Genomic DNA, 19,995 nt, shown 5'->3' with positions numbered 1-19,995 from the left:
AAAAAATAAAACATCTATTGTATACAAATATATCCAAGGTTAAACGCAATTCCTGTCAACAATACAAAATAATATAAACAATATACCCTTCTCTCATCCCCACCATCCACATTCTTCAACTACTTCTCTGTCAACAATGAATCATTTAAAAGATTACATATACACACATCTGCGGCATCCATTGTTCCCACCTGCGTACGTAAACCCTCAAGGATAAACCACATTCCTCTTAACAAAAGACCTATTGCCAAGACTCACCCTAATTTGCATAACAAAGGACGCTATGTACGTCTATCCCCTACTATAGGTGATTGCAACTTTTCACCCACTGGGGTAATTTGTAAGCAGAAATGTAGTTACGGACTGTGCGTTGAAGTTGGTGATGAAGTCTTAGGGCGTCGGGATTTCTGGTGCGTAGAAATTCGCTGTAAGATTGTCGTGATCGATGAACAAAGGCAAGATATTGGGGTGGGGGTTTTGGACGATATGGAATTGATTCAGATTGTGGAATATAGAGTGCAGATTCCTGTTGAAATGAAGTGGTTAAATGAGTGACCATATCTGTGAGTTCGTCCGGCGTAATGGGAGATGTGGAATCGACTAGGGTGTTTGAGATGTAGGAACGATTTTGAGTCCAGTCAGCTTTGTCATAGCGAAGTGATATGCGTGGCGAAAATGAGGATTTAACAGTTGCCAGGCCTGAATGGTATATGACCTTGATGGGTGCGTGATCACTGCCAATTAGGTCAAGGACATTAACAGTACAACGATTAATGATTGAGTTTGAGACTATTGCTATATCTAGAGTGGTATTACTGATGGGGCGAGTACAGCCAGGGAGATTAAGAAAAATTCCTGTTGTATGAACTGTGATGAAGTGGGTGAAAGAGGTTTGTTCAGCTGGCTATGAAAGTTGACTTCATCCAGGATAATGAAGTGTTTATAAGTATTTGAAATGTGTGAGAAGAAGGCATGCGGTATAGGAAGGCTAGGGCGCACATAGATAGTACCAAAGAATGGCAAACACAGGAGGATGGCCATGATGGCGTCCATCCACCGAGGATCCAGTAGTACTAGGAGGATCAGTCATAATGGAGAGCCGTGAGATTAAACAATGATGCGTGATGTGAGAGATGAATGAGATGAGCAAGGTGGGACAACCCGTTTGGATAGTTGTCCAGGTGGGGCAACTCCCTTGGCTCGATCTGTGGATCCGTCTGTCCTTGGTTAGATAAGTCTGACAGACGGTTCGTGAGAAAGAGACAGAAGATGAGGCCCAGGATGAGGAAAAGGAAGGTTTTTCCGAAAATCGTCAACATATAATTAGCGCTGCTTCAGAGCACAGCTCTGGGAAAAGTGATCAACGTGACGTTGCTTCTTGCCAATATCCAATATCTTACTATATTAGCCGCGAGTACTTGAAATTTCTACTTTTTTAAAAAACGCAGAAAAATGTTTACTCTTTAAACACAGCATACAGATAAAGTTTATACTGTAAGTTAAACTTTAAGTTCCTATTAAAATATCTGCAACAGTTCTGTATTCTTTCGCGAAATAAGTAGGCTCAAATCTGCTGCCATCTATGTTCACGTTTATGCTTTATACATAAATACCACAATTTGTTATGCCTCATGGTTGCCGAAATATAAGGAAATAAAGAGTGACATTATAGGTACGTGGGACTAGAGTACTAGACGACACAATTAAAAAAAAATAATTAAGTTTAGTCCTTTACTCAAGGTGAATGGTAAAGAGACGCTAACAACGTGAACACCACGTTGTCGCCGAAAGTTAAGAGGTCAGAGTCACGTGGTTTTTGAGAACAACTGAAAATCGAACGCGCGCTACCTTTCTACTTCAATTTAAAGAAAAGCGTCTCGCAAGTGAAGCTTCGGTTGCCCTCACTACAGCTTGCGCTAAGCAAAAACAAACTTTTGTGTATAAGCGAAAGCGAAATAAGTAAAAGTGACAGGCAAGCTTGCGGCAAGCAAGCATGCTGTCTGGGTTGCGATTGGAAACTTTTCCCAAGCACATGAAACGATTCTGTGGATAACACGAAACTCTTAGTTCACACTCTGACACTTCGTCCTTCTTCCTGTTTCCCTATCATTCTTCCTCGTGTGATGTCATCCAAATGTTATCTATATTGTTGAGAGAGTAGCTCAACCACATTGCACGTTAACACATTCGGTTTCCTATCATTAAATTACTTGATGTTGTGAAAGCAGGTTTATTCGGTGCTACGATTACAGTGAGTCGCACCATGCGGCATCTTACTTTATTTGTCTCGTCCTTAAGTTTTGCACACCATTGTATTTAACTTCGTTCTGGAATACGCTATAAGGAAAATCAAAGATAGCAACCAGGGCCTACAGTTGAACGGTATTCACCAGGCTATGGCATATGCTGATGATGTAAATTTAATAGGGGATAATAGGAGAACAATAGAAAGAAATGCAGAGATCTTATTAAACGCTTGCAGGGACATGGGTTTAGAAGTAAATGCAGAGAAAACTAAATACATGGAAGTGCGTCGGGACCGGAATACAGGAAATTATGGATGCGTTAAAATATTAAATAATACTTTTGATAAAGTGGATAGTTTCAAATATCTAGGATCAATATTAACAGAGGAAAATCATATTCACGGAGAAATTAAATGTCGACTCAAAGCAAGGAATTCGTGTTACTATTCGGTTCAAAATCTCTTGTCGTCGCGAATTCTGTCGAGGAATTTGAAGCTTAAAATATACAAAACGATAATCATGCCTATTGTTTTGTATGGTTGCGAAACATGGTCACTTACTCTGAGGGAAGAACATAGACTGAAAGTATTTGAGAACAAGATCCTGAGACGAATATTCGGACCCAAGAGGAACGGGAATGGAGAATGGCGGAAACTTCATAACGAGAAACTACATAATTTATACCGGTATGGTTTACCCAACATTGTTAGGGTCGTCAAGTCTAGGAGGCTTAGGTGGGCGGGTCATGTAGCTAGAATGGAAGACAGTAGAAACGCTTTCAAAGTCTTGACTGGAAGACCAATCGGAAAACGACCATTAGGAAGAACTAGGCGCAGATGGGAAAATAATATTAAGATAGATCTCGCAGAGATTGGAATACAAAGTAGAAACTGGATGCAGTTAGCTAAGGATAGAAGTCAGTGGAGAGCTTTTGCGAACGCGGCATTGAACCTCCTTGTTCCATAGGCCATAGAGTTAGTTAGTTTTTAGTTATTGTATTTACGTAAATAATTATATCTTCTAAATTTTCGCTTCCATATAGGACAGAGCATCATACGCCTGCGAACATGAAAAAAAGATGAAATTTCAATTATTTCATTGACACTGGCAACCCGTTTAAAGAGTGCCTTGCCATCAGCATTCGTTCGGAACTATACCAGAAAACAGAGATGGATAAAAGAAAAAAAATACATACAAAAGATAGGCAATGGAGGATACTATAACTTTTTTTTTTTTCGTGGTTGGAGACGCTTTCGTTTTGACTGTTGATGCTTTTGCACAAGAAAGACAAAACTAAAAATAAAGTAAGAAAACGTGGAAGAAAAACACAAAATACAAAAAGAACGACAGAGAAAAAGAGAAAATGGGACAGAGACCAGTGATACAGTCCTTATGGGACAAAGGGAAAAGGAACATTTTATGACTTTGGGAAGAAGCGCGGGTAAAAAAAAAAAAAAAAGACTTTTTTTTTTGTCCTACGTTCGTATACTTACTTCTTCGCAGTTTTGAAACGCACACAAAACTTGCCACTGAGGGTTCCACGAGCTTCCATGTGTTGAAATGAAGCCTTAGTTTTGTGTTTTGTGTTTCGCAGACTGGTAAAAGCTTGTATTTTCGGTCTACAGAGTTTGAAACTATCTTGCTGTGTTTGTGCCTTGATAACAGGACAGAAATTGTTCTTACTGAAAACGCTTGCATGATGATACGACACAATATTTTATGCCAAAACACGAGAAAACGTTTTTACGACGTATTTATCGTTCAAATACCAAAACGATTTCTATTCATGACAGCTTGCGTAATAGCACAGAGAAAATAACAAGATTTGTTATTTTCTCTGTGGTAATAGTGAAAATGCTTTTGAAAACAGTGTAGTCAAATACAATAGTTTTAATCATTCAAGTGATCATAGATGGTGCTAGTGTCTGGCTTGTCTAGCTGACATAAAATGACGAGTTGAAATTACGTAACAAAATAACCAGGTGAGCAAAATATTTCGTTTTTGTAAAGAAGTTTCTCTTTAATTGTAATCAATACTTGTGCCCAAGACTTCAATGCACTGTACACTATAGGTTTAAAATTGATCTTAATTAAAAGATGTACCGGTAATTTATTTACACAACTTCCATATCATATTTTATGTAATTATTGAAGACTTCGTTACACAAAAATTCCACAGGTAGTGACGTCTATTAGCTCCAGACATGCAAGTCATAGGGCACGTAGCGATATCTATTAGCGTCAGGCAAGAAAGTCATAGCGCACTTGTGACATCTATTAGCATCAGACAAGTCATAGCGCACGTAACGAAGCGTCAGGCAGGCAAGTCATAGCGCACATAGTGACAGGCACGTAGCCAAAGGGGGATCCGGACCCCCCCTTTTCGAAACCAGAAATGAAAAAAATAAGGAAGGATAAAACGAAATGAAACGAGAAAAAGAAGAATCAGCGTTAAAAATTAAAAAAAAAAAAACTACACAAATCTTTTGGTTACTCTTACTTAGGAGATTTGTATTACTTGCAATACATGGTGGCGAGGTGAGTGGGATATCCTGGAACAGTCAGGGAATTTGAAATTTCCGGAAGTTACGCAATTCTTAGAATTTCTGCTACTAGTCAGGGAGATTTCAAGCTTCTGAAATCATAATGCCAGTTGTGTAACAGCGTGGACATTTTTGATCACAATTCTTCGTCATCGCATCCTTGCAGTATCAAACATGTTATTTCAAAAAAAAAAAAAAAATGTACTACTCCTTTAACCTGTCATTTGGAACAGACCGTAGTTGAAGGAATAATAAAAACAAAATTTTATGTGAACAGAAAGTTCTGTTAACATTTGATTCAACAGAGAAAGGAACGCAGATATTGTAAAATATTTTACAAGACATTATTGAGTTTGTACACTCATGTCCAAAATTATTGTCGCATGTCTATAAATATGTTGTTGCAGGAGTATAATTTGATAACGAATTTGTCCGGAATTACTTACAATGTTAGTATGTGTATAATCGGCAAAGACATGTAAGTGGCAAATTTTGTCAAAAGAGTAGTAAATAAGAACAATAAAACAAAAATAAAATGTTCTTGTCCATTTAGTAACATTTCGTTTTACACACTCTAATTTTCGTATATATAATTCTTTTTCTATGAAATTTACGACAAATAGGGTCTGTACTGTACATTTCCCGATTATACACATGGTATCAGTATTAAAAGTACCCTGCGAAATCATTATTAAATTATATTCTTACAAAAAGACAGTCTTAGATATGCGACAAATGAGTATACTTTTTATAATAGTCAATATGTACTTTTTATAATAGTTGAGATCGTAATGAAAGGAAAATTGTTATATTTGAATGAACAGAGGAAGAACGTAAATATTGTAAAATCCGTAATCGAAAATATTGTAAATCAATACGTTATTATTATTATTATTATTTTACTCGAGATTTCTTCGTAGTTTGTTATTAAGATACTTACCAGCATATCCTCATTTTATTGTCCTAACAAACCAATATATGTTGATAGTAAAGTAGTTCAGATTGATTGGACCTTCAGTGTTTCATGTCACGTCCCCTCTGATACGAAATCCTGGCTAAACGAACCAGTATAGGTTCCAGTAAAACAGTTTAGAATGATCGAGCCCCTGGTGTGATGATCACAGTATTTCATGTCACGGACCCCCCTTCACGAAATCCTGGCTACGTGCCTGATAGTGACATCTATTAGTGTGAGACAATCAAGTCATAACACACGTAGCGACATCTATTGGCGTCAGGCAACCAAGTCATAGCACACGTTGCGAGATTTATTAGCGTCAGGCAATCAAGTCATAGCACAGTAGCGAGATTAGCGTTAGGCAATCAAGCCATAGCGCACGCAGCGACATCTATTATCGTCAGACAGACAACTTATAACGCACGTAGTGATATGGCGTGACTATTTACGATTAAGAATTAGCTTACAGGAATTCTCATTCTACAAACAATATTACAAATCCATTAAGCAAGGTTATGTAACATGCCAAGACAGACTTACGCACAGGTTGACATATTTCCCTTTTATAATTAGGATTTTTGAAAGAATGTGCTCGTTGCAACTCATATTTTGCAATTTCTAATTTACGACTCTAAAAAAAAAAAAAAAAAAAAAAAAAGAGAGAGAGAGAGAGAGAGTATTTAGACGATTTTAAAACATAATTCTTGGATAATTTGTGTTTTTATTGCAGCTAAGTTTTCTTTAACGGTTATCATTTAATTTTTTAGTCTGTATACAAAATCCTGCAATCAATTCTGTATTCCTAGCTGCCTCAATTTAAAAATACTTCATGATTTCTTTTAGAAGGCAAATAATTATTTTTTTTTCTGTTAAAGGCACCAAATAAATGTCTCGAACCAGCAGCGAAACACTGGCATCTATTGAAGTAATGCCAGTGGTGGATCTAGAAGTTAAAACGGGGTGGGGGGGAAGCAGCCAGAACCCAGATTATGATAGGTATACCATGAGTTAAAAATTTTTCATGAATCCTGCAGAAATTTCCAATTTAACACTGACCTGAAGGCAAGGGCGCCCATGTTGTGGTTTCCAAGGGGGGGAGCAAATATAAGCAACGTTTCAAAAATATCGTTTCAAATTTTGCTGTAACTAATGTAAAAATTATATTGGGTTTTCGATATTCCCAAGTACAATTTCCTCTTTGGGGTGAGCGCCCCACCTTGCCCCCCCAGATGGGCGCCCTTCCCTGAAGGATATTATGGGTAGGCTGGATGTTGATATTGTGCATCTCAAGTATTGTTTTACACATTGCATAACAGAGAAACTGTAAATGAAACTATATATGATATTTCAACAATTTACCAATAAAGAATGAAAGGCAATGTTTACTATATACTTTCAAAAAATATATAAATAATAACTTCAATTATTTTGGTCACTCAAAAACTGGGGCCTCTTGCTCCGAGCTAGACTCGCCACTGAGTAGTGCGTATTTAAAAGACATTGCCTACGCTTATATGTCATCTAATAGTTTAATTAATTTACAATAAAACAACATGCTAAATTGTAAATTATTTGAGAATATTGTATTGTAGTTGGGTTCACGTATTTGTGCAAAAATTTCAGAGCGCTCTCGTGATGACGAAAGAGAGTGAAGTTTAAAGTTACAAGATTTGACTCGAACTAACAAACAAACAAACTAACGAAATATTGTAGAAACTAACAAAGTAACTAAACTAAAACAAGCTAAACTAACAAACAAGTAACTAACGAAATAATTGTAAAAATAAACACGAATATGAATTTGGATAACCAAATTTAAGCCCTGAAAATTTATAAAAACACGTTATTGATATTGTTCTTTCGGGATAATTTTATTTACAATTGAGAAACATCCCAGAACTTCTTACTCTTCCCTTGTATTACCCTCACCCTTCACCGTCCGATATTAAATTGTTAACTCCGTAACCATCCATGAACTGCTTCCAAATGTTCATCAAATCACCGTTATGTACTCGTAAACATATTGAGCGGCCCCACCATCGTTGCTTACGGCCACCAAAAGAGCATAAAACGTAATAACGATGCGTTTGATCAAGGCTGGGCGAGACACGGGGTTTTGACGTGCTTGAAGTGTGATTCATCAAGTTCGTCGCCTGAATGCTAGATGTCACTAGAGTACACTTCTGCTGGCTATTATTTACAATATTGAGAGGGAAAAGCTCTCTGAACTCGTTCTAGATAAATGAAACTAAATGTAATTAATAAACATATTTTTTATTGAAAAGAAATGGACAATAGAAAAAAAAATAATATTGTGTTCATAAGACATTTATATTTTGGTTATTATGAGGAAAGGTTAGTCTTTAATAAACTACATTGGAATGTGAGTGTGGTTTAAAAAAATATAACATATGACGAAAAAGAACTAAAACGCTATCTGTTATAAACCTTAAGAGCTTGCCATACTAAAAATAATACAGAATTTACAAGTTTCCTTTTGCTTCTTTTTTCATAACTGAAAGGAGATAATAAAATGCAACTTACCACAATCAATCTTATACAACAGAAAATATGAACCTGGAAAATTTTCACTGTTGTCATCCCTAGAAATTATAGTGTTTCCAGAATAACAATTCCCCCAAAATCTAAGTTAAGCCAGAAACTAGAGGAACGAACTCAACTACATTTGATTACGTATCATGCTGTTTTCGAATCCTGTGAACTACTTTTGAAATAACAGTTGCATTTAGTTTGTAATAAACAAAATAGTTTCAACATACAGTTATTAAAATCAAATAATAACGTGTATATATACGAGCTATCATTGAAGCCGGAAAAGAGAGATTTCTACAACTTTCGGTTGGAATGGGATATGGAGTACTGAATTCATAGAAAAAATCCGTTTCTCCCTATTTCCCACCGTTTTGGATGATACTTGATAGGTAAGTGGGCGTAGCGGTTCCATGCTCATGCGTAGCATAATTTGAAGTATGAAAGATGAATTAATTGTATAAGATGAATTTAGTTGCCTTGTCTATCACTGAAGCCGAAAAAGGGATATTTCTACAACTTCCGGGGTGATCAGAGGATATATACAGGGTGGTAGGTAACGCCACCGACAAACTTTGGGAGGTGATTCCTTATATGAAATGAAAGAAAAAAGTTCTAATAAATATGGGACGAAAAACGTCTCCTTTCAGAGTTATGAACCGCCGAAAATTCGAAAATTCACGTTTCGAAACGCTCTGTCTTAGAAACTACAGGACCGATCCCAAGCGGTTTAAGGAATTGCAAAGGAACTAGTATGCGAACTATCTAAATATCCATGCTTTACCATCCTCCGTTATCAGCGAAACGAACTGTAAAAAGGAAATTGAGGTATAGGGATACTCCTTTAAGTACTAATGGCGCGTTCGTTTCGCCGATAACGGAGGATGGTAAAACATGGATATTTAGATAGTTCGTATAGTAGTTCCTGTGTAATTCCTTAATCCGCTTGTTATAGGTCCTATAGTTTCTAAGGCAGGGCGTTTCGAAACATGATTTTTCGAATTTTCGGCGGTTCATAACTCTGAAAGGAGACGTTTTTCGACCTATGTTTATTAGAACTTTTTTCTTTCATTTCATATAAGGAATCACCTCCCAAAGTTTGTCGGTGCAGTTACCTACCACCCTGTATATATATACGAGGAGATATTAGAAAGTAGGGTTAGAATGCCTGCAGTGAAACATGTATATAGCCTATTATTTCATACAACTAATACAGCCAACAGATACATACATCAGATTTAGATTATTTTTCGACATAGTGTCCATATCAGTTAATGCACTTGTCGGATTGTAGGATGAGTTTGAAGACTCCCTCCTGGTTTTTGTGTGTTCAGCCACAAAATGTTTCGCCTCCTTGTCTAAAGTGAAGCGAGTGCTTCCTATAGGTGCTCCTTCAAGTGCGGGAACAGATGGAAGTCGCTTGGGGCGAGATTCGAGTTGTAGGGAGGGTGGTCAACGATGTCCCAGCTGTGTTGAAATCTGTTGATACCGTGCTGAGTTGGCCACTGTGCTAGTCGTCGGTGACGGTTTCTCAACCAGCTGCAAACTTTCGACACTATTCTGCGACATGATGACAAAACATTACAGTCTCTCCGTAGACCTCTACCAGCTGCCGGTGAATTTCAGCCGCGGTTACTTGTTTCGCCCACAGAAATCGAATAACTGAGCAGACTTCTTCGCGAGACCAGTTTTCCAAACGAAACAGGAGAAAAGTTTATTTTTCACATTTTGTTTACGATGTAAGGAAAATGTTGATTGAGTTCGTTTATTGGTGGTCACAACGTAGTCATTCTGGCGTCACTATCATTAAAATTGTCTAAATTTGCCTGCTTGTATGTCTTAAACTAGGCACATCTCAACAAAATGCAAAATAAATTTTCTTTTCTCTTATTTTGAGAAACATGTGTGCGAAGTATGTCGGTTTCATCACAGAATACCGTATATTTCCCTAAGACAGTGGTTCTCAACCTAATTCCTATATGCTATCATTTGCCTCTTGTTATCCTTGATTGTAATTTAACAAGGACATTTTGGCAGTACTTTGGGAGTAAAGGAGTTCAGTGTAATTTAATGACATACCGTACACAGTATAGACTAAAATACATAACTACTATTGAATTTCAGTTTCTCCTAGAGCAGTGGTTCTCAAGCTAATTCCTATCACGATACCCATTTTATCACATCCTCTTGCTAGCGACCCCCTTATAATTTCTGGTTTGTAATAAGCTTGTGTGGGACTTTTAATATATCTATTAGGAAGATCTCACGATATGCATCTATTTCTATAATAGTAGCATCTATTTCTTGTATACAATGGATACAGTAACTTCCCTAAAAGCGAATGGATTAAAACCAAATTTGGTCAGTTTATTCATATTACAAATATCGAAACCGATCCGTCATACTGTTTTAAATGTTTTTAATTTTCTGAGGCTACCACTTTCAGTTACCTCATATTGTGAATTTGGTACATTGTTGTGTGTGTGTTCAGTATGGCCAAAAACTGTTAAAAGCAACTTTGTTCACATTTAAAATTTAGGAAAGAAATAAAATCCTACACCAAAAATCTACCTTAATTGTGGCCAGCTTACTGGAAAAAAAGACTATTCGCTCAGGCACATACGTATAAAATTCTGTAAAGAATAACAAAAGATCCTTAACAAAAGCAATCCCTTTTATTAACCACAGAATAATTTGTCCATTTTTGCTGATTTATCAACAAACGCAACACAGCTATTGCGGATTAGTGTTTTCAAATTTTAATTATATTTCAATATGCAGGTTTTGTTGCATTTGTATTTTTCTGGCATTTCAATATGCAGTTCTCACTAGCTTCATACCGTATCTCTTTCATTTAAATTGATTTTTTTTAACAACTCTGCACCTGTTGAAAATGTTTAGTAGACCTATTTTTAGTTGTCCTTAACAGTGTGTATAAAAATAAAAATATGCCTATCAGAACAAAATTCAAAATAATTTTTTTTAAAATATTTCCGGTATTAGTTTCTAATTATATTAATCTCTCCCACTTACCTTCGTGCCCCCCCCCCTAAGAGTCACGACCCCCAGGTTGAGAAATCCTGTCCTAAAATGAAGCATAATCCGTTCGTACTCTATGCGTTAGGAACATAAACTTTACACAAAAGCGACAGAAAAAGACTAGAAGCTTCCGAAATGTAGGTGTAGTGAAGAATGGAGAAAATTATATGGGTCAAGCCAATGAGAAAATGCTATAATGCTGCCAAAATGTCTTGAGCCGTGGCAAAAATGCGAACTAAAGCTCACACCCTCGACATACCCACGCGTTGAGCCAATAAGGTTTCAGCTGTTGTTATTGTTAAGCAAGAGAGCCTTAGCGAAAGAGAGTAAAATTCCTTCAGCCGATAACAGCGCTTGGAATGGAAGACTAAGTGTCAAGTCAATGTGGTATATCTATAAGAATGCTAGCGGATTGAAAACAATAGTAGGTATTATAGTAATGATCTCAGGAAGTGACCCGGCAAGGTCGATTCCCTTCCCCAAAAGTTTGTCTCTGATCATGCTCAATGTGAAGTTCCAGTATTTTTGCATTAGGAGTACTTACTCCCTCAGGTATGTTCAAAATTCTACTCGGGGGAGATAAGAGATCACTGTTAATAGATGTTGAGACATTAGCAGAGAAGGGTCTGAATCACAAGGAAGATTCTAGGTGGTGATGTGACGACAAAGAAGGCGAAGCTACGGTTTATGGATGGTATTAAAACAGACAAGTGTTACGTGAAGACGAAGCAGAGGCGGATCCAGGACGGACTCTTGCGGGGAGGGGAAGATCCTCAGTTTTCTCTCTCACCGAGCCTTTGCAGCACTGGTGCCTATGCCTCTGGACAAGAGCACCGATTTCTCTGTAACTTTACGTGGCCCATTCAGATGTATCCGTATTTGGTTGCAGACAAGGCTCTGGAGGCCCACATGAGCATTGGAGGGGGCCGGATCCTCTGGCCCCTTCCAGGATCGGCGCTCTTGCCTCTGGATCCACCTATGAGAGAAGAGGTTTAGCTGAGGACCGTGGAGCATGACATAATGGCATAATACCTATGATCATTACACAAAACCTATTAAATTGGCCACTTCAACTATTGGTAATTTATTTAATGTGGCTGCACATATACACTTGCTACTGTTACGACATCATAACTTACTTTTTGCTGTTGTTGTTGCCAAACCAAGAATGGCCATTTTGAAGTTTTAACCTGTCCTGGAATTGGAGAGAGATGTATCATTAATCCTGTTTACGAACTAGTACAGCGTGTTGTTTGGTTTGGAACACATGCAGTACTTGGCAGCACTGTTACTGTAAGCTATGATCATCCAATTAGACCCAATGTTTACAGCACATTTTCTTGGCAGGACGTATTGTTCTTCTATACAGGAAGGAAAGAAAAAAAAAAGCGTTCAGTTTAGCAAGAGGACCTCACAGTATGCATATGTCGTAGGAGGAGAGCTAAATTGGATTTGCATGGAAGACAACGACCCCAGCTGAGGAGTGAACCGGTTTAGTGGGTCCTTTTCAATGTTCGAAGTGACATCTTGCCCGCCTCGCCTTGCTTAACTTTGACATTCTCCTCAAGTAGCTGGGCAGACTCTCTCGGCTAAATGAAAGCCCTGCCCATGCAATTGACTGGGCTTTTCTTATCCTTTTTGCATTCTTGTTTTCTTTTGTTTTAGGTTGCAGGAAATATTGGCATGGTTCCACCATTTGATGTACCGCACATTACATTTTATGTTTATGTTCATACAGATAATATTTTCCGATCACACCATTACCAGTAGTTTCTCCCTAATTTTTCTGCATTTAGTATTTTATAAATTACGAACAATAAGAAAAGTTAAATAATAATAAAATAGAAAGCAAGTCAGAAAACACCTACAAAATGCTGTTAATCTACCAGGGACGTACCTATGGAGGCTTCAACGTGTCTTCCCCCACCCTCTTCTTCCCCCCAAAAAACTTTGTTACTCGACTAACATTTGTACACTTTCTTAACAGAGAAATGATTTAATTTTACATTCTCTTTCTTTATAAAGATAATCTAGTTCCGTCAAATTTTCTGAGAATACAGATGACAGTAATCAGTGGCGTATTTACGATTTTGTTTCGGGGGAGGCTTTGGTAACTTTCGGGGGGGGGCTTTGCCTGAAAGTGTGAAAATTCTGCAAGATATTTCATATACTTTACTATAGTAAGTAAAATTTCGGGGGGCTTAAGCCCGGAAGCCCCCCCTTCCTAAATACGCCACTGGCAGTAATTAACAATTACTTACCGTCTTTTCCGATGCAGAATAACTCAGGTTTTAGACCACGTAGACAGGGCCGGATTTAGAGGGGGGTGCAAAGGTGCACGTGCACTTCCCTTCGTTGTAAATATAGCTTGGTTCAAAGCTAAACCAAGTTTTCTTATCAGCAGTAAAACTGTCATATGGCTGTTAGCGGCCACGTGCGGTTTGTCAACCAGTTGGATGTTGCCGGTATTACAAAAGCTTAGCCGCTCTCCCTGTCGCCAGGGCAAACAATGAAGTCTCGAACTATTCTTTCTCTGAGTGTTGCAAACCAATAAGCAGATACATAAAACCAGAATAACCATTTAAAATAGGGATAAAATACGTACAGGTCATTCAACAAGTAATTTGCTCTCCTATTAAAATAATAATAATAATAATAATAATAATAATAATAATAATAATAATAATAATAATAATAATAATAATAATAATATAGTAGTTTTTACGCCCGAGCCGTTTCGGGCTACTGTGCATTTTCGGTAATGCTCGGAAAATAGAATCGATTCTGGACCTCCCGTTGGACCGATATTGTACTTTTATCCGTATGAATCGGGTTTGCCCGATTGAACCGTACTTGAATGGGGTTGGCCTGATGGCCCCGTTTTTATTAAAACAAACTTATTCTGTCAAGATTGTAAATGATGTGTTGTTTCACTTTATTATCGTAACATAAATTGTTCTATCATGCACGAACTCATAACGAGTCTATCGGGTCAAACGGTCCAAACAGGCCAAACGGGTTTATCAGGTCTAAGGATCGAGTAAACCAAACACAAGGGGTATCGTGCGGGTACTGTTTACTTATGGCACTGATGACTGTGGGATGATGTATTGTCAGCACATCGGCTATCCTCGCCTTTAATGCTGGCTTCATAGACTGCAGTTCGCTACTTTTTTCTTTCAAGTGGCTTCCAAATTCAGGGGTATAGAAGCAAAATCTGCTAAATCAATTTTTCAATTTTGTCAGGAAACGAAGAAAAAATGACGCCCGTATGTTTCAGAATTGTTGATTTTTTTTTAATGGTCACAGATGAGTCAAATCTACCACAAAAAAAATTCAATAATTCTGAAACATAAGGGCATCACTTTGTCTTCGTTCCCTAACAAAATTAAAAAATGGATTTAACAGGGTTTGCTTCTATTCCCCTGAATTGTCCTCACGACGCTGGGTGAACGCTGCAACGCCAACACAATCTGGTGACTACGAATGGTCACACTTATCTTTCCTCTGACCAGACCCGGCACTGCTTAACTTCGCTGATCTCACGGCTAGGGATATTCCAGTGTAGCTAGGGCGTTAGTAGTAAAATAATAAATGCATATTGAAATAGTGAGGAAATTTGCAAGGAAATATAAGGAAGTGCTAAACTGACTCCCTGGAGCTACGATTCATGACGGATTGTGCCTAACCAATGGCGCATTGCAACAACCATCGAGAGCTCCTCCGTGGCTAAGCGGCTAGCGTACGCGGCTTTGGCGTGGGAGACCCGGGTTCGATTCCCGGCGGGAGCTCATGTGGTTCGGATTTCACGTTAATCAGTAGGTCCACGTCTCATATAGCCTCGCTGCTGAACAGGACAAAAAACTCAAACTCAACTCAACTCAACTCAACAACAACCATCGGCCACACACTGAAAATATTCGAGATAGGAAGATATCGGCTTTTAAACTGTGTTGCTATTTCTTTACGCAGTGCTCGAAGTGGGAGATCTAAAGAAGTATATCATGCATACCCCCCCCCCCTCTTCTATTTAGATCATTGCCTTTACGTCACTTATGGAGGAAACATAATGCAAAAGGCTTAGATCGGGAGTAGAGAAGTTTTGCTCTATTCGGTAATATTTACATGCTTCCCGACATAGTTTACACCAAAGTAATTTGTATTTTAAGCTAAACAAGTAGAATAAAATAGCTTTATTCTATTTCATATGACGTGGGCTGATTGCAAAGCCTAGTAAAAGCTACGGATGCCATACGGAGGAACCGCAGTACAATGCTACTATGATAACCGTAGTGGGGTTAGCCATACTGACAGCTGAAAAAAGTTCAATGTGAGTTCGAGTGGCAACGCCGGATTCTAGTTACAAAGAAGGATTTATGGTAGGGACAAGTGAACCCTTAGATCTTGACCTTCGAGGAAAAAGTTGGCGATGTTTTGTCGCGTAGTATATAAACTATCTAAAATGAGAAGCTAGCAGTGAAAATAGCAACCCTTTCTGAAACTTTCTGCCATCATGTTTCCCTTTTGGGCCTTAAAAGAGAGCAGAGCTTTGCAAAAGCAATAGTTTAAGTCGATTTTCTGAAGGTTGAAGGAAAAGAATTCACCAAGCAAACCAATATAACATTTGCCAAGTAGGGAAGAAAACAGAAACCAGGAGGAGAAAACATTTTTCCTGCATAAGACTTACGACTCTTTTTAAAAGTATTTTCCTCCGTTCTATGTATCAGTGTTATCAGTCACATGTCACTTCGAAGAGTTTCAGTGTGATTGGTTATTTTGGTAGTTATTTGTACACCGCCCTTAGACAATCCTGGATCCGACTTTGTACATAGACATATTGGACCCCCCCCAAAAAAAAATTGACCCCTCCCAATAAAAAAATTCTTGGTGCGCACCTGCTAATACCGTAACTATTTCCAGGTGTCTTCTAATATACCAAAAAGATGGGTGAGAATTTTGTTACGGCATAATAAGCAAAATTAATTTATTTAGCACTTTGTATAATTCACCTGAGATTTCTTTTTTCTTTTTTTTTTTAAAGAACAGCTGCTGTTGTCTTTCTGTGGCATAACAGAGGAAAGTAGGGCGTTGAATGAGTAGACGTGGATGGTTTTCTATAGAGTACTGGAAATTGTATGAGTAATGACAACCAATTCTGCAATAGATAATGGAATAGCCAATACAGAACAGTGAAACACATGATTAGCCAATCAAGATGCCCAAAACAATTCCCAGATACCCCCAAAATGTCTTTACTCGTATAGCTTCTATTTATTTCCGCTTTCTGGATTATCTATCAGAGTTACCAGAACCAGAGGGTATCGATAGTGGGAAAAGTGACTGAGGAACCCAATTAGCACCTGAAACAAACTATTTCCATAATCATATTCCGACGTGAGTTGCATAGGATGAACACTTATGAGCAAGTTGCAATTTTCAAACTGCAGGTTCGACCCTATACTTGTTAGGTGCTCTATGTTAAATGAAAAAAGTAACAACATTCCCAGTTTAGCAGATCATTGTAACGGAACTGAACGCCACGCAAAAATGGCACGGATAAAGTGTACATTGTTTTAACGGAAGAATGGAATGGCATGCGAAAATGACATGGAAAACGTGCGCATTGTTGTAACGTAACGTAAAGGCACACAACAATGACATGGAGAACGTGCATATTGTTGTGTGAGGGAACCCGGAAGATCTCGAATCTGTTCCCAACAAAGCTGTATTATTGGTAGGGTGAGAACCCAAGGGAACAGCTTACTGAACTGGCAACCTTGCTTTTTAATTTAACATAGGCCTCCTTACCAGTGTGCAGGGGTGCCCACAAAGGGGGGCTATGACGCAAACTGCGTCATTGAAATATTTGGGGGGGGGTAAAAATCTATATAAATATGTTTGAGGGGGTGTAAAAATTAATCGAAAAGATTTTACATGTCTTTACAGATTATACACGTACTAACATTATAAGAAATACCGGGCGAATTCGTTATCAAATTATATTCCTACAACAACATATTTATAGACATGCGACAATAATTTTGGACATGACTGTACATCTCTAAAAATCGCTTTGAAAGTAGTGGAGCATTCTTAAAAATGGATAGTTCACATATCAGCTCTTCAGTGATATCTTGACCGACTACGATCGATACCATAGTATTGGAGCTACGATTTTTTAAAGTTTACTTGTTTCACGTTTTCGGTACCGTATAACTCCGAAACTATCAACTTTTGAAAACAGGTCCATATAACCTTTTTTCCTTATTTTGATGGGAGGAATTTGTTTGTAACACCCTGTATACTTCAATTCCACATCTAACCAGAGTTGTACTCCAGGCTAACGGTGGTCCCACGCTGTTTTAGTCAGATGAGTTTAATCTTCTTCAGATGTTGCCACTATTTTAAAACTATCTGTGTATGTAAAAATTGCTATATAAGGATGATATTCCTCCACTTATTTTCTTATGCCTGACAGATTCCAATCCTTATTTTTTTTTTAAAAAAAGATAAATTCCAGAGGGGGCAAAAGATAAATTCCAAGGTGGGGCAAAAGACCGATTCCAAGGGGGAAACCGATATACAAGCAGAGTCGCAAATACCCACTCATTTTTCTGACGCGTGTACATTATAATAATATAAAACAATATTATTTACGCATATATTCTTATTTATTACAATAAATAAACTATAATATTTATTTTAAATATATTAAATACTATGGTATATGAGAAAAAAATTAGTGTTTTAACATGCATTTCCAAGAACCATATATTTCTTGTATTATAAAATTCAGGGGGGGCAACTATCCCCTCTTGCCTCCTGCTGCGGGCGGTCATGGCTGCATGTGCTGTAAACAACACGTACGGAAAGGTTGTTTGCGAAACACTATAGTATTCCCTCACGCTGTTGTTTGGCAACTAAGGATACTACCAGCACTGTTGCCAGACTTTAAATGTCGAATTTTCTACCAAGGATTATTGTTTTTGTTATTTGAAGTCATACGTCACAAATCATCCTGAGAATTACTGTTACAGTTATAGAATTATTATTTGTTAAATGTTATAAATTGGTCACCAGATATACTGTCTTTGTTGTTTCAGAGGCTTCGGCAACAGTGCTTCCAATACACCACGTGTTCTGTACAATTGTCAGACATCAGTTTTCCTTAACCGCATAATAGGGAACACTAAACACCTTCTGACAGTAAGTAGCGATGCCACTAACTTAAAAAGAAAATAATAAAATAAAATAAAACTGACTGCATTTGTTGACGAGTCCTGATTACTTAGCTTAAAAAAAATATTTTCATACTTCGTTGCATAAGGCTCGTTGATAACAAAGAATTGAAGCCAAAAAAAAAAAAAAAGTACTTTGCTATAAGGGGAGTGGTTGGTTGTTGCCGTCTGAACTCAACGAAGAAGGAGAAAGTGGAAGAATTATTGTCTGGTCGACACAACGAGCAAAAAGATCCAAGAAAAAGAGAGAGAAAGAGAAGGAACGAAGAACCAGGTCATATATCAAGACAAAGGCCACATAATGTCGCTCGGGCAAGCTCGACCTCTAAGGTCTTAAAAACCAGCCTTGTTGCGCGTAGTATGCTACGAAAAGTCAACGTAGAAACTGCATTTTAACTTCAGTTAGTAGCCACAGCTGTTACCGTTTACTAACACGAGGAATTTAATCATTTGGTTATTCTGTGAGGTTTTGTGTTTCGCCCCCTCTAGCGAGAGAATTAATAATTTTTTAAGAAATAAAAGCCAAGCGGCGATGAGAAGCAATCGTGTGTTGCCAGGTAATGGGAAAGAAAATTGTCTTGGGTCTAATTTCAGTTCCTTACTAGTGTTCAAAAAAGTAGGCTCTCAAAACAAAATTCTAGCTGAAAATTAGATATTTGCATCATAAAAATATCGAGATGTAACCAAAATATCAAAAAAATTAAACAAAAAAATGCCGTGTGATATTTTAGCGGGAAATATTGTAATATGAACAGTGTCGCCAATCTATAAAGTAAAAAATGTTCTGAACTAAAATGTGAAAATTATGTTGTATAAAAATAAGAAATAACACAATTTAAAAGAAAAAAAAAGTGTTATTGCGTGTGTAGTGAATGTTTATTGTATGTCATAATTCAATTAGTTCGCGTGTGTAGTCACGTGTCGTGCTTACAAGCTTTTTTTTTTCTTTTTAACATGTGCAATTGTGTTCTGTTAAAAATGGAACGGTCAATGTGAGTGAGTGGAAAAACAATAAAATAATATTGTTGTACAACACGAGCTTGTAAAGTGAAGATTTTAAAGTAATTAATATCGACGTACTCTAAAGTGAATAAGAGATGATAGTGTGGCCATAACTACAAAAGAAAACGGGGGAAAAAAATGGGAAACAAGAACTTCACTTTTGAAAGAGACAGACAGACGTCTCAGATGTGGAATCTTACATGAGTCGACTTCCACCCGCCGGGGTTGTGTACGCTCCCCTTTCATCCTTGTGGAACACTTCTTTAACGCATCTTCTGCCACCAGACAACTTCAACTGTAAGAGGCCAGCTGCACATATGGTAAGTGTGTGGACGCATATTTATTTATTTGAAACGAAAAAGAAAAAAAATCTTATGTACTCTCTTTTGTGGCTAAAATACTAAAAAAAATGGCACAAT

General features: G+C 37.6%; 1 long non-coding RNA gene across 1 annotated transcript in view; it reads left to right on the top strand.

Moving 5' to 3' along the window:
* The first annotated feature begins 3,761 nt into the window (after positions 1-3,761).
* Positions 3,762-19,995, top strand: part of LOC145678857 (uncharacterized) — a 112,428-nt gene continuing 96,194 nt past the window's right edge. The window contains exons 1-2 of the long non-coding RNA XR_014130441.1: positions 3,762-4,228; positions 18,440-19,896. This is a non-coding gene — a long non-coding RNA (uncharacterized LOC145678857). The remainder of the gene's footprint in view (positions 4,229-18,439; positions 19,897-19,995) is intronic.

Source organism: Thermobia domestica, chromosome 2 (genome assembly GCF_964235325.1).
Source record: "Thermobia domestica chromosome 2, izTheDome1.hap1.1, whole genome shotgun sequence".
NCBI classification, from domain to species: domain Eukaryota; kingdom Metazoa; phylum Arthropoda; class Insecta; order Zygentoma; family Lepismatidae; genus Thermobia; species Thermobia domestica.
Note: the sequence above shows the minus strand (reverse complement) of the source record. Positions and strands in the feature narration are given on the sequence as shown.